Source organism: Odocoileus virginianus, chromosome 9 (assembly GCF_023699985.2).
Source record: "Odocoileus virginianus isolate 20LAN1187 ecotype Illinois chromosome 9, Ovbor_1.2, whole genome shotgun sequence".
NCBI classification, from domain to species: Eukaryota; Metazoa; Chordata; class Mammalia; order Artiodactyla; family Cervidae; genus Odocoileus; species Odocoileus virginianus.
Genome location: NC_069682.1, coordinates 58846588 through 58859069, shown reverse-complemented (window position 1 = coordinate 58859069; position 12482 = coordinate 58846588).

Here is a 12482-nt window from a genome sequence, read left to right as displayed (position 1 = left end):
TAAGACAAACTTTTAAAAGAGAGAATGAGAGAAGAGAAAGAATTTAAATGATAGTTTCAGTTAATTTCACATAACAATGAGAGACATGAAGAAAATAAAACCAGATAACACGGAGAGTTACTTGAAGGTGGGAGTAAGGTGTGAGCAATAATGGGTGCAGAGGCCAGAGGGGGCTTAAATCTGAGACCAGAATGTCAGCAAGGAGGCTGCCCATGAAAATCTGAGGAAAGAACATTTCAGAAGCGCATTCCAGCAAGAGTGAAGGCCCTGAGGTAGGGGCGTCATGGGAAGTCTCAGGAAAAGCATGGAGGGGACTGGAAAGGCTGGAGAGAGAGGACAATGGAAAAAGGGGCCAGAGGGGCTGTCAGGAGCTGGTCAAGAAGCTCCCTGGAGGTCGAGGAAGGGTTTGGGTTTTATTCTAGGTGTGATATGAGTCACTGGAGGGCTTAAGTAGAGGAATGACATGACCTTATTTTAAAAATTGAGGCCACACACCCAGCAGAAATGGAAAACAAAAAACAAACCCTGATACTACCAAGTTGGTGAGGATGTCGAGCAATAGGAGCTCACACATGTTGGTGATGGCAATGTAAAACAGTGTAGCCTCTCTGGAAAACACTTTGGACCATTTCTTACAAAGATAAACATACACTTATCAGGCTACCCAGAAATCCCATTCTTTGGTATTTACCCAAATGAAATGAAAGCCTATATTAAAGCAAAGACCCATATGTAAATGTTTCTATGAGCTCTATTTACAATCATCAAAAAACTAGAGACAACCTAAATACCTAAGTGTTCTCAGCTGAGGAATGAATAAACAAACTGTAGTATATATGTAGACTATATATAGACTCAGCACTAAGAAGCAGCCAGCAATTCATACCTGAAACAACTTGGATGAATCTCAAATGCACTGTGTTAAGTGAAAGAAAAGACGAAAATAACCTACTGTGTGATCTCATTTATAAGACATTCTGGAAAAGGCAAATAGACTCTCTGGTGATGAAAGACAGTGGTTGTCAGGGGTTTCAGGGGGAGGGGAGGATTTGACTACAAGGGGTCAGCTAAGGGAATTGAGGGAGCATAATGGAACTGTTCTGTATCTTGCCTGTGGTAGTAGTTGCCAATTATATATATATTTAAAAATTCTAAGAGGGACTCCCCTGGTGGTCCAATGGTTAAGACTGTGTTTCCAATGCAGGGGGTACATGTTCAAACCCTGGTCAAGGAACTAAGATCCCACATATCGCATAGTACAGCCAAAAAATTAAAAAATAAATAAAATAAAAATTAAAAATAAATTTAAAAATTTAATTTAAAAAGTCTGTGTAGGACCTCCCTGGTGGTCCAGTGGTTAAGACTTTGCCTTCCAATGCAGGGGGTGTGGGTTCGAACCCTGGTGAGGGAGCCAAGATTCCACATGCCTTGCAGCCAAAAAAACCAAAAACATAAAATAGAAGCAATATTGTAACAAACTCAATAAGGACTTAAAAAAAAAAAAAGTCTGTGTAAAGTTTTAAAACACAAACAAGTAAATCAATTCTGAGAATTATATACCAAAAAAAGAGTGAGTGTAACTTTATGTAAGTTTTAACATAATTTTTAGTTTCATCATTTATTATTTTTGGCTGTGTTGGGTCCTTGTTTCTGCAAGGGCTTTTCTCTAGTTGCAGCGAGCAGGCACTACTCTGCAGGTGTGGTGCACAGGCTTCTCACTGCAGTGGTTTCTCTTGTTGCGGAGCAAAGGCTCTTTGTAGTTGTGGCACGTGGGCTCAGCTGTTTCCCGGCTCTAGAGTACAAGTTCAATAGTAGCAGCACACAGGATCATTTGCTCCGCAGCATGTGGGATCCTCCTTGATCAGGGATTGAACCCGTGTCTTCTGCACCGGCAGGCAGATTCTTTACCACTGAGCAACCAGGGAAGCGCTAACATAATTTTTAAATGTAAAAAGTAAATTCTCAATACATTGGGTTATACTTTCCTATTGAACATAAAGACTATCTGAAAAGTTGAAGCCATATTGATTTAGGGCATCCATCCAAGAGTGGAGGGCGGGGAATCTGGGCTCTCCAGAGCATGAGTTGAAGAAAGTATCAGACACTCACACCCTACTTTGCTTCTGGATGTTAAATGTTGCTAGAGCCACTGACCCCTTCATAGAGGACTGTCTTAGAAACAGCTCCAAAGACAAGGATTCTCTGCAAGTAGCTTGTTAAGGAAGTGCTCCTATAGGAGCTGAATAGGTGATGTGGAAGAAAAGAAGGGAGGAGGAAACGGCAAGCAAGAGTGGGGTTTCAGGGGAGTCAGCGTCAGCCTAATCCCACAGGGGCCGAGGAATGTGAGTTAGACCTCAGGGTTTGCTTCTGGAGGCATGGGAGCAGGGCTTTCACACTCCTGCGCCAGGTGGTCTAAGGCCAAGGGCCACCCAGAGGAAAATGCCCCAGACGCTTCTAGATCCCTGCAGGTGAACGGCTCTTATAGCCCAAGGGCAATCAGCTGAAGAAAGTCTTGACTTCCCTGGCGGTCCAGAGGTCAAGACTCTGTGCTTCCATTGTAGAAAGCGCGGGTTCTATCCCTGATTGGGGAACTTAGATCCCACAAGTCTTGCAGTAGCACGGCCAAAAAAAAAAGAAAAGAAAGTCTCACAGGACTCCTGTCAGAAGAAAGCCCCCAGAAGTAAGGGATGGGTGTGCAGAAATGGGCAAGTCAGACCTGAGGGCATTTGGTGGGACACCAACAGTGTCCACTTTGCTAACTGCGCAGCACCCACAAGATATTTGCTCCCAAAAATTGCCTGCTAGAAAATACCAAGCCTGAGAGGATAGCTCTGGAATAGTAGCCAAACAATCTGGGTTGGAATCCTGGATCAGACTAGCTGTGTCACCTTAGGCAAGTTACTTTACCTCTCTGAGCCTCAGCTTTTCATTCGTAAAATGGGGACAACAATAAATCTCCTCCTCTGGGTTCCTAGAGGAAGGCTTGCAAAGTATCTGGCTTGGGCTTTCCTTCTATTTTTCAGGAATTATTTGTTCCTGTGCTGGTCCCCACATTCTTAGAGACACAAGAAATCACTGGAACTTGTCGCATGGGTAATGAAGCTGGCACAAGTACTCCTAACCATCTGTGTGTAATTAATTGGTTTACCATTTGGAAAAAAAATTTTAATGATCCACTTAGATCCTCTCTTCAAAAAATATACAAAAAAAAAAAATTCCAGATAGAATACAGTTAATCCACAATCAAACATTTAAAACCTAGGAGAAAATAGAAATGGATATTCATCAAATGGGGAAAGACACCCTAAATTTGAAAGCAGTTGGGGGGTGGGAAATCACAAAGGCCAAGACTGATAGATTTGATTCATGAAAAACCACCTTCACAGAAACAACTCTCAAGTGAAACATATAGGCAAACAACAGATTGGAATGTTGGGGGCAGAAACATCCTTGGTAATTAGAGAGAGTTCTTACAAATCACAAGTAAAACACCAAGACTCTAACAGATACATGGACAAAGAGCATTCACAGTGGATACAAGAAAAAATATAAATGACCAATAAATAGTGTGTGAGTGCTCCATCCTGTCTGACTCTTTGTAACCCCATGGCCTGTAGCCCGCCACACCCCTCTGTCCATGGGCTTCTCCAGGCAAGAATACTAGAGTGGGTTGTCATTTCCTCCTCCAGGGGATCTTCCCAACCCAGAAATTGAACCTGAATCTCCTGTGTCTCCTGCACAGTATTGCAGGCGGATTCTTTACCAATGAGCCATCGAGAAAGCATGACCAGTAAATATTAGATTTAAAATGTCCAGTCCTACTAAAACATAAGAAATTTGAAGAAAATAAAAAATGTAATAATCGTTTTTACCCATCAAGTTAGCAAATATTTAAAATAAATAACGCAGTGTTGGAAAGGGACATTCTCATACAATGTTAGCATGTGTAAAAATTGATTTTAAAAAAGTGGACTGCTCGTATAGATCTTTCGACCTTCCCCTCTGTTCTTCATGGGGCACCTCAGTCCTAGATGCTACCCTTGGGGGTCTCTATGGCTGTTATGTGACTAGTAGGATATAAGTGATGTTATAGTATGGGCTCTTTGTAAAAAAATTGAAAACAAATGCAAAAATTTATAAAAGGAAGGAATTTACTGGCAGTCCAATGGTTAGGACTCCATGCTTTCACTGTCAAACACTGGGAGCTCGATACCTGGTCGGGCAACTAAGATCCCATAAACAGTGCAGCCAAAAGAAAAAAAAATTATAAATGGACACTGCATACATTATTATAGCCTGGCTATCAGTCTGACATGTTGAGGTCAATATATTTATCAATCTGCATTTATCATTTCATCAGAAAATTTAATGTCTTCAAAAATAGGAGCTATTATTTCTAAAATGTTTACAACCCTTGGACCCAGTAGTTAAACTTCTAGGATGTGAGCCTAAGGAAATAATTTGAAATACAGCAAAAACACTTTACACACAAGGTTTGTTTTAATCACAGCATTGTGATGCAATGGTAAAAAATGTAAAACAACCCAAATGTCTAATTGGGAACAATCAGTAGACAATGGTGTATTACACAATCATTACAAGTAAAAATCATGTTTTCAAGGAGCTTTTTTAATAGTGTGGGAATATTATATATTCACTCTGTACTCAATTATGGGAAAAAAATGAATGGGAAAGACAGAAGTAAAAGTTAATAGTGGTTGTTTCTAGGAAGAGGAATTATAGGTAATTCTTATCTTCTTTCTACTTGGCTATACATTTCCAAAACCTTTCATAATGTATATGGATTACTTTTCTACTTTAAAAAAAAAGCATATTTTTAAAAGGGAATTAAAAAAAAGAAATGACAGATATCTTGTTCTACATAAGGAAAAAATTTATCCTTGTGGGAGGAGCAGATCACTTCTGGATGATTCCTGGGGGCAGACCAAGGACTGATGTGGTGGGATGGGGGGAGAAGACGGGAGAGGACCTCAGAAGGACAGAGTTGTCCTCTGGTGGAGCAAGCTGTCCCAGGAGCAAGGGAGCACCTCGTGGCTGGTGCATTCAAGCAGAGACTGGATGATTCCTTGTCAGTGGTGTCATAGAAGGGATTCAAGTAGCTGAAAGAGGATTAGAACAAATGAGGAATGTATCCAACCTGGGAAGGTGGGCAAGTGTGAGTGACAGGGGTAGCATCTCAGTCAGCAGGGCAAGGTGGCCAAGCAGATGTTTTTGCTCAGATGGGGAAACTTGGAGGGTCAGGGTCCTTCCAGCCTGGGAGCAGGAATGACCTGGGATGCCCAGGTGCTTTAGGCTTTCCATCCTGGACTCTCCGCTGGTGAGGGGCGGGGCCCTGAGTGTGGGCTCTTAAACTTACTGAGCAGGTTTCAGCAGCAGGTATTTTCTAGGGTAAGCGACATGACTCTGTCCTGCCTCAACTTCCCCGTGTGCAGAGGGTCTGTTCATCTGAAGCCCAGGCCTCAGGGACAGGGTGAGTATGGCTATGTCTCTGGGCTCCATAAGAAGAAGTGTGTGTATTAAGTCGCTCAGTCATGTAAGACTCTTGGTGACCCTGTGCACTGTAGCCCACCAGGTTCCTCTGTCCATGGGACTTTCCAGACAAGGATACTGGAGTGGGTTACCATTTCTTCCTCCAAGGGCTCTTCCTGATGCAGGGATTGAACCCAGGTCTCCCGTATTGCAGGCAGACTCTTTACCATCTGAGCCACCAGGGAAGCCCATAAGGAGGAGGTCCCAGCAAATAGGCACAGCACACTACAGTTTAGCGAGCACCACCCCTCACCCCTTCCGTAGGACCTCACATTCCCCCTCAGCCATAGCCAGTACTGTAAGCTGATAGGGTAGGGCGTCCCCAGGGAAAGAGAAATCAGCATGGCTTTTTTTTTGTTTTTTCACTTTGGCTGTTCTGGGTCTTCTTTGTGGCACACAGGGGCTTCTCTAGTTGTGTTGCACAAGCTTAGTTGCCCCTTGGCCTGTGGGATAAGTTCCCCGACCAGGGATTGAACCCACACCTCCTGCATTGGAAGGTGGATTCTTAACCACAGGACCACTAGGGAAATTCCAGGCATGGCTTTCTTGGCATAACAGAAGCCTTTTTTTTTTTTTTTTTGGCCATTTAAACCATTTTGTAGTCTAAGCCTGGCCACAATGCTTGCCCTTAAACAGGTCTCAGTAATTACTGAGACCTGATCTTAAGGGAAGTAAGGGAATGCAGGAACAAACAGAAAACTGTCAAAAATCAATAGCTCAGCACAAAACAGTTCCTCCTCTTGGGATAAACATAACAATCTAATACAGTCTTTGAGTTCTGCAGGAACAAGGGTCCCCCAGCCAGGTGGAGGATGGAATGACGATATTAACCCTCAGAGACTTCAGTCAAATAAAGCTTGGACTCTGTTGACCTTGGCGCCAATTCTGTGCTGAATTCTCTTCTGATCAACCTTCTTCATGAATATGCATGTATGCTTAGCTTAAAACTTCCCCAGTTTTGCTGCTCAGGAAGACACAGCTTTGAGAAAGATCCCCTGTGTTCTCCTTACTTGCCGCAAGTAATAAGTCCTTCCTTCCTTCTTCTACTCTTTGCCTTGGTTGTATCTTTTGGCTCAGCAGCCACCAAGAGGCAAACCAGTTTTTCCGGTAACAGTATGTTTATCACCCAGAAAAATCAACAGAAGCCCAGTCAAGACTGGCTATGACAGTGAGTTTTATGTGTCAGCTTTATTGGACTGGGGCTTTCCTGATAGCTCAGTTGGTAAAGAATCTGCCTGAAATGCAGGAGACCCCAGTTTGATTCCTGGGTCTGGAAGATCCCCTGGAGAAGGGAAAGGTACCCACTCCAGTATTCTGGCCTGGAGAATTCCATGGACTGCATAATCCCACTGAGTCACAAGGAGTCAAACACAACTGAGTGACTTTCACTTTATTGGACTAAGGGATGCCCAGATAGCTGATAAAACAGCTTCTGAGGAATTCCCTGGAGGTTCAGTGACGAGGGCTCCACATTTCCATTGCAGAGGGCATGGGTTACATCCATGGTCAGGAAACTAAGATCCCAAAAGCCACATGAAGTGACCAAAAAAAAAGAAAAGAAAAAAAATTTTGTTGGGGATTCTCTGGCGGTCCAATGGTTAGGACTCTGCTTTAACTGATGAGGGAGAGGGTTCAAACCCTGAACCAGAGTTCAATCCCTGGTTGGGTCCCACAAGCCACCTGATATGGCCAAAATAAATTAATTAATTAAAATAAAATAAAAGCACTGTTTCTGGGTGTGTCTATCAGAGTGTTTCTGGGAGTGATTAGCATTTGAATCAGTAAACTGAGTAAAGCAGACAGCCCTTCCCAAAGTGGGGGAGCATCACCCAGTCTGTTGAGGGCCTGGATAAAACAAAAAGGGGGAGGAAGCGTAAATTTCTCTGCTGGAACTGAGACCTGCACTCACACATCACCACTCTTGGTTCTTAGGCATTCAGACATGTTGGGACTCAGACCATCAGCCACTCCCTCAGTTCTCAGGCCTTGAGATTTCACACGGAATTACACCAACTGCTCTCCTCATTGCTGGGACTTCTTAGCTACCACACTGTGGGAACCAGGATTGGTTCTGAAACAGGAGGGAAGGGAACAGGTCACGACCTTTAAAAGAATGATACAGCCCAAGGATGCAACATAAACTTGTTGTCGATCAGTCCCTAAGTCACATTGGACTCTTTGCAACCCCATGGACTGCAGCACACCAGGCTCCTCCATCCTCCAGTATCTCCCAGAGTTTGCTCAAATTCATGTCATTGAGTCAGTGATGCTATCTAACCAGCTCATCCTCTGCTGCTCCCTTCTCCTTTTGCCTTCAATCTTTTCCAGCATCAGGGTCTTTTCCAATGAGTTGGCTATTTGCATCAAGGGGCCAAAGTATTGGAGCTTCAGCTTCAGCATCAGTCCTTCCAATGAATATTCAGGGTTGATTTCCTTTGGGGTTGACTGGTTTTCTCTCCTTGAAGTCCAAGGGACTCTCAAGAGTCTTCTCCAACACCACAGTTCGAAAGCATTAATTCTTCGGCATTCAGCCTTCGTTATGGTCAAACTCTCCCATCCATCCGTAACTACTGGAAAAACCATAGCTTTGACTATACAGACATTTGTTGGCAAAGTGACGTCTCTGCTTTCTGATACACTGTCTAGATTTGTCATTCCAAGGTTTCCTTCCAAGGAGCAAGCATCTTTTAATTTCATGGCTGCAGCCACTGTCTGCAAGACTGTGGGCAAAGTCTGAATCTGAGGGTAGAGCAAGATCGTTAAGGAAAACACCATCCAGCAACCCAGCTCCCATCCTAAACACAAAGCAATGTTAGAGGAAGGGGAAGCCTGTAGTGCACTGAAGAGAACCATGGTCGCAACAAAACCGAAACCCAGCTCAACTGCTGCCCACATAGATTGAACCCTCTGTGTTAAAAACTTGGCAAAAGAAAAAGCATGATCATCTCCAGGCATGAATACTACTTCTTTCAACCTCTACTGTACTACATATGAGGTTTAACTTACAGCAAAAAAACTAGAAGACACAGGAAGCAAAAGAAAATAACCTACAGTCAAGAGATGAAATAGTCAACAATCAGACTTAGATAGCACACAGATATTGAAACTAATCACACAAGGATAAAAAATTATGATTTAAATAACTATGATTACTATGTTCAAGTCTCCAGTGGAAAATGTAGGCAATATGCATGGACAGGAAATTTCCATAGAGAGGCAGAAAGTATAACAAAAATATCTAAAGGAAATGCTCAAAGTAAAAGGCACAGTAACAGAAATTATCTTCAATGGACACATTAGTAGATTTAATATAAAATGGAAAGAATCAGTGGACTGGAAGACAGGCCAGTAGGAATTACCCAAATTAAAACACAAAAGGGGGGGAGGTGGGAGGGAGGTTCAAGGAGGGGTGGACATAGATACACCTATGGCTGATTCATGTTGAGTTTTGGCAGAAACCAATACAAAATTGTAAAGCAATTATTTTTCAATTAAAAATAAATATATTTAATTACAAAAAATTAAAACACAAAAAGAAAAGCATTGGGAAAAAAACTAAAGCAGGATGTCCAAAAGCTATGGGATAATATTATGGAATATGGGACAATATAACATGCATATACTCTGAATCCCAGTAAGAGAAGAGAAAGAATGGGACAGAAGAAATACTTGAAGAGATAAATGGTGGAGAATCTACCAAAATTAATGATGGACACCCAACCACAGATCCAAGAAGTTCAGAGAACAATAAACAAAACTAAAAGAAGGAAGAAGGAAGGGGGACAAGAAGGAAGGAAGGAAGGGGGAAGAAAGTAGGCAAACAAAAAACGCACAACCCTGAACACATCATATTCAAGCCGATGAAAGCCAAAATAAAGAGAAACTCTTGCAATCTTGAAGGCAGCCAAAGAAAAAAGGTACCTCACATTCAGAGGAATAAAAGTAAGAATTGCAGCAGACTTCTTATCAGAAACTATGCAGAGCAGGTATCTTTATTTACTTATTTTTGGCTGCTTCAGGTCTTAGTTTTGGCACACAGGCTCCATTTCCCTTTGGTGTGTGGGATCCTAGTTCCTTGACCAAGGGGTCAAACCCATGTCTCCAGCATTGGAAGGTGGATTCTTAACCATTGGACCACCAGGGAAGTCCCAGAACAGGTATCTTTAAAGTGCTGAAGAAACTTTCATTTTTTAAGTTTGGAGTGCAGTGGCATCTTTAAAAAGCTGAAAGAGAAAACAATAAACCCATGAACCCCAAATACTATGCCCAAGAAAAACATCTTTCAGATGTGAGAGAGAGGGAGTTCTCTGGTGGCCTAGTGGTTAGGATTATGGGCTTTCACTGCCATGGCCCAGGTTCAATCCCTGGTTGGGGAGATGTAATTAACTAAGATGAAGTCACAGTGGAGTAGCATGGACTCCTAATCCAATATGACTGTGTTCCTGGGAGCCCAAAGTGCTAGCTCTGCTCAAGATGTTCTCAGTCTCCTGCAGGGCCACTGGGTCTGTGACTTGAAGATGCATTGCCCAAAGCCACCATTTATGTAAAAAGGTGTGTGTGGGAGGGATAGACAAATATGACTACTTATTTGATAGTCATACATAAAAATGTAAAAAAACCAAGTGTTTTTACATTTACATGAAGAAACTCTGGAAAGAGACACAAGAAACTAAACAATACAGTGGGTGATGAGAATTGGGTAGTTAGAGATGTGGGAGTGAGAATTTTTTTCACTGTGCCTTTTTTGATTTGATTTGTGAAATCTGTAATTGTGTGTCTCTGGACTGTTTTTCTAGTATCACCCAGCGATTCTCCAATTCTCAGTGGGCACTGGCCAGTGTCCTACAATTTAGCTCAACTCTGACACTATCTACCTAGAGATGGCATCAGACCCCACAGGTTAAGAGCTCAGTCGCACAAACTGCCCCCACTTTAGTCACCAGTCTCAAGTTAGGGTTGTCACCTGTGCTTCTGACTAGCTGGCGGTAAAATGGAGGGTCCCATGACTCCCTCCTCAGGTTCCATTAATTTGCTAGAGAAATTGGCTCAGAGAAACATTTACTTGTATTTGCCAGCTTATTATAAAAAGATATTAGAAGGGATGCAGATGAAGAGTCAAAATGAAGAAGTACACAGAGGAGGTCCAGAAGGGTGCTGAGCATAGGAGCCTCTGTCCCCATGGAACTGACCTTCCTCCAGTATATGAGTGTATGCACCAACCTGGAAGATCATTAAATCCTGTTCAAGAGTTTTCAGAGAGCTTGACTTCTGGCTCCATCTACTTCCCAAAGGTCGGTGGGGTGGAGCTGAAAGTTCCAACCCTCTAATCACTTGGCTTTTCTGTGACCAGCTCATCCTATGGGACTTCCAAGTCACCTCATTAATGTAATAAACTCAGACGTGGAAAAATAAATAAATAAATAAATAAACTTAGGTGTGGTTGAAAGGGGCTTGTTAAAAATAGCAAAAGACACTTTCATTGAGCTGATCACTTAGAAAATTTCAAGAGTTTTAGGAGCTCTGTGCCAGGAACAGGATAAAGACCAAAGATGTATTTCATAACATCACAATAACCCTTTCCAAAAAGTTGAATAGCAAACAGAGCAAGAGTACAGAGGATGAGGAACAAGAGCTGAGGTCAGCAGGGCTGAGTTTACTGTTTTTCATGCAAGCAGTAGGGAGCCATCAATTCAGTTCATTTCAGTCACTCAGTTGTGTCTGACTCTGCAAGCCCATGGACTGCAGCACGCCAGGTCTCCCTGTCCATCACCAACTCCGGAGTTTACTCAAACTCATGCCCACTGAGTCGGTGATGCTATCCAACCATCTCATCTTCTGTCGTCCCCTTCTCCTCCTGCCCTCAATCCCTCCCAGCATCAGGGTCTTTTGCAATGAGTCAACTCTTCGCATCAGGCGTCCAAAGTACTGGAGTTTCAGCTTCAGCATCAGTCCTTCCAATGAACACCCAGGACTGATCTCCTTTAGGATGGACTGGTTGGATCTCCTTGCAGTCCAAGGGACTCTCAAGAGTCTTCTCCAATACCACAGTTCGAAAGCATCATTTCTTCAGCGCTCAGGTTTCTTTATAGTCCAACTCTCACATCCATACATGACTACTGGAAAAACCATAGCCTTGACTAGATGGACCTTTGTTGGCAAAGTAATGTCTCTGCTTTTTAATATGCTGTCTAGGTTGGTCATAACTTTTCTGGGAGCCATCAGTTCAGTTCAGTTTAGTTGCTAAGTTGTGTCTGACTCTTTGCGACCCCATGAATCGCAGAACGCCAGTCCTCCCTGTCCATCACCAACTCCCGGAGTTTACTCAAACTCATGCCCACTGAGTCGGTGATGCCATCCAGCCATCTCATTCTCTGTCATCCTCTTCTCCTCCTGCCCCCAATCCCTCCCAGCATCAGGGTCTTTTCCAATGAGTCAACTCTTCGCATGAGGTGGCCAAAGTATTGGAGTTTCAGCTTCAGCATCAGTCCTTCCAATGAACACCCAGGACTGATCTCCTTTAGAAGGATGTAAAAAAGGAGGAGGAAATGAGTGTGATCCAACCAGACTTGGAAGGGTCAGCACAGACGGTGGGGGACACAGAGAGCTGGGGGACTTCCCTGATGGTCCAGTGGTTGAGAATCCGCCTTGCAATACAGGGGACATGGGTTCAATTCTTAGCCCAGGAACTAAGATCCTACATGCCGTGGGGCAATGGGGCCTTTGCCAAACAATGACTGAGCCCTTGCTCTAGAGCCTTCACAACTGCTAAAGCCCTCACACCCTAGAGCCTATGCTCCACAATGAGATAAGCCACCACAATGAGAAGCCCACGCACCACAATAGAGAGTAACCCCTGCTCACTATAGCTAAAAAGAACCTGCAAGCAGCTAGGAAGAGCCTACACATCACAGCGACAACACAGCACAGCCAGA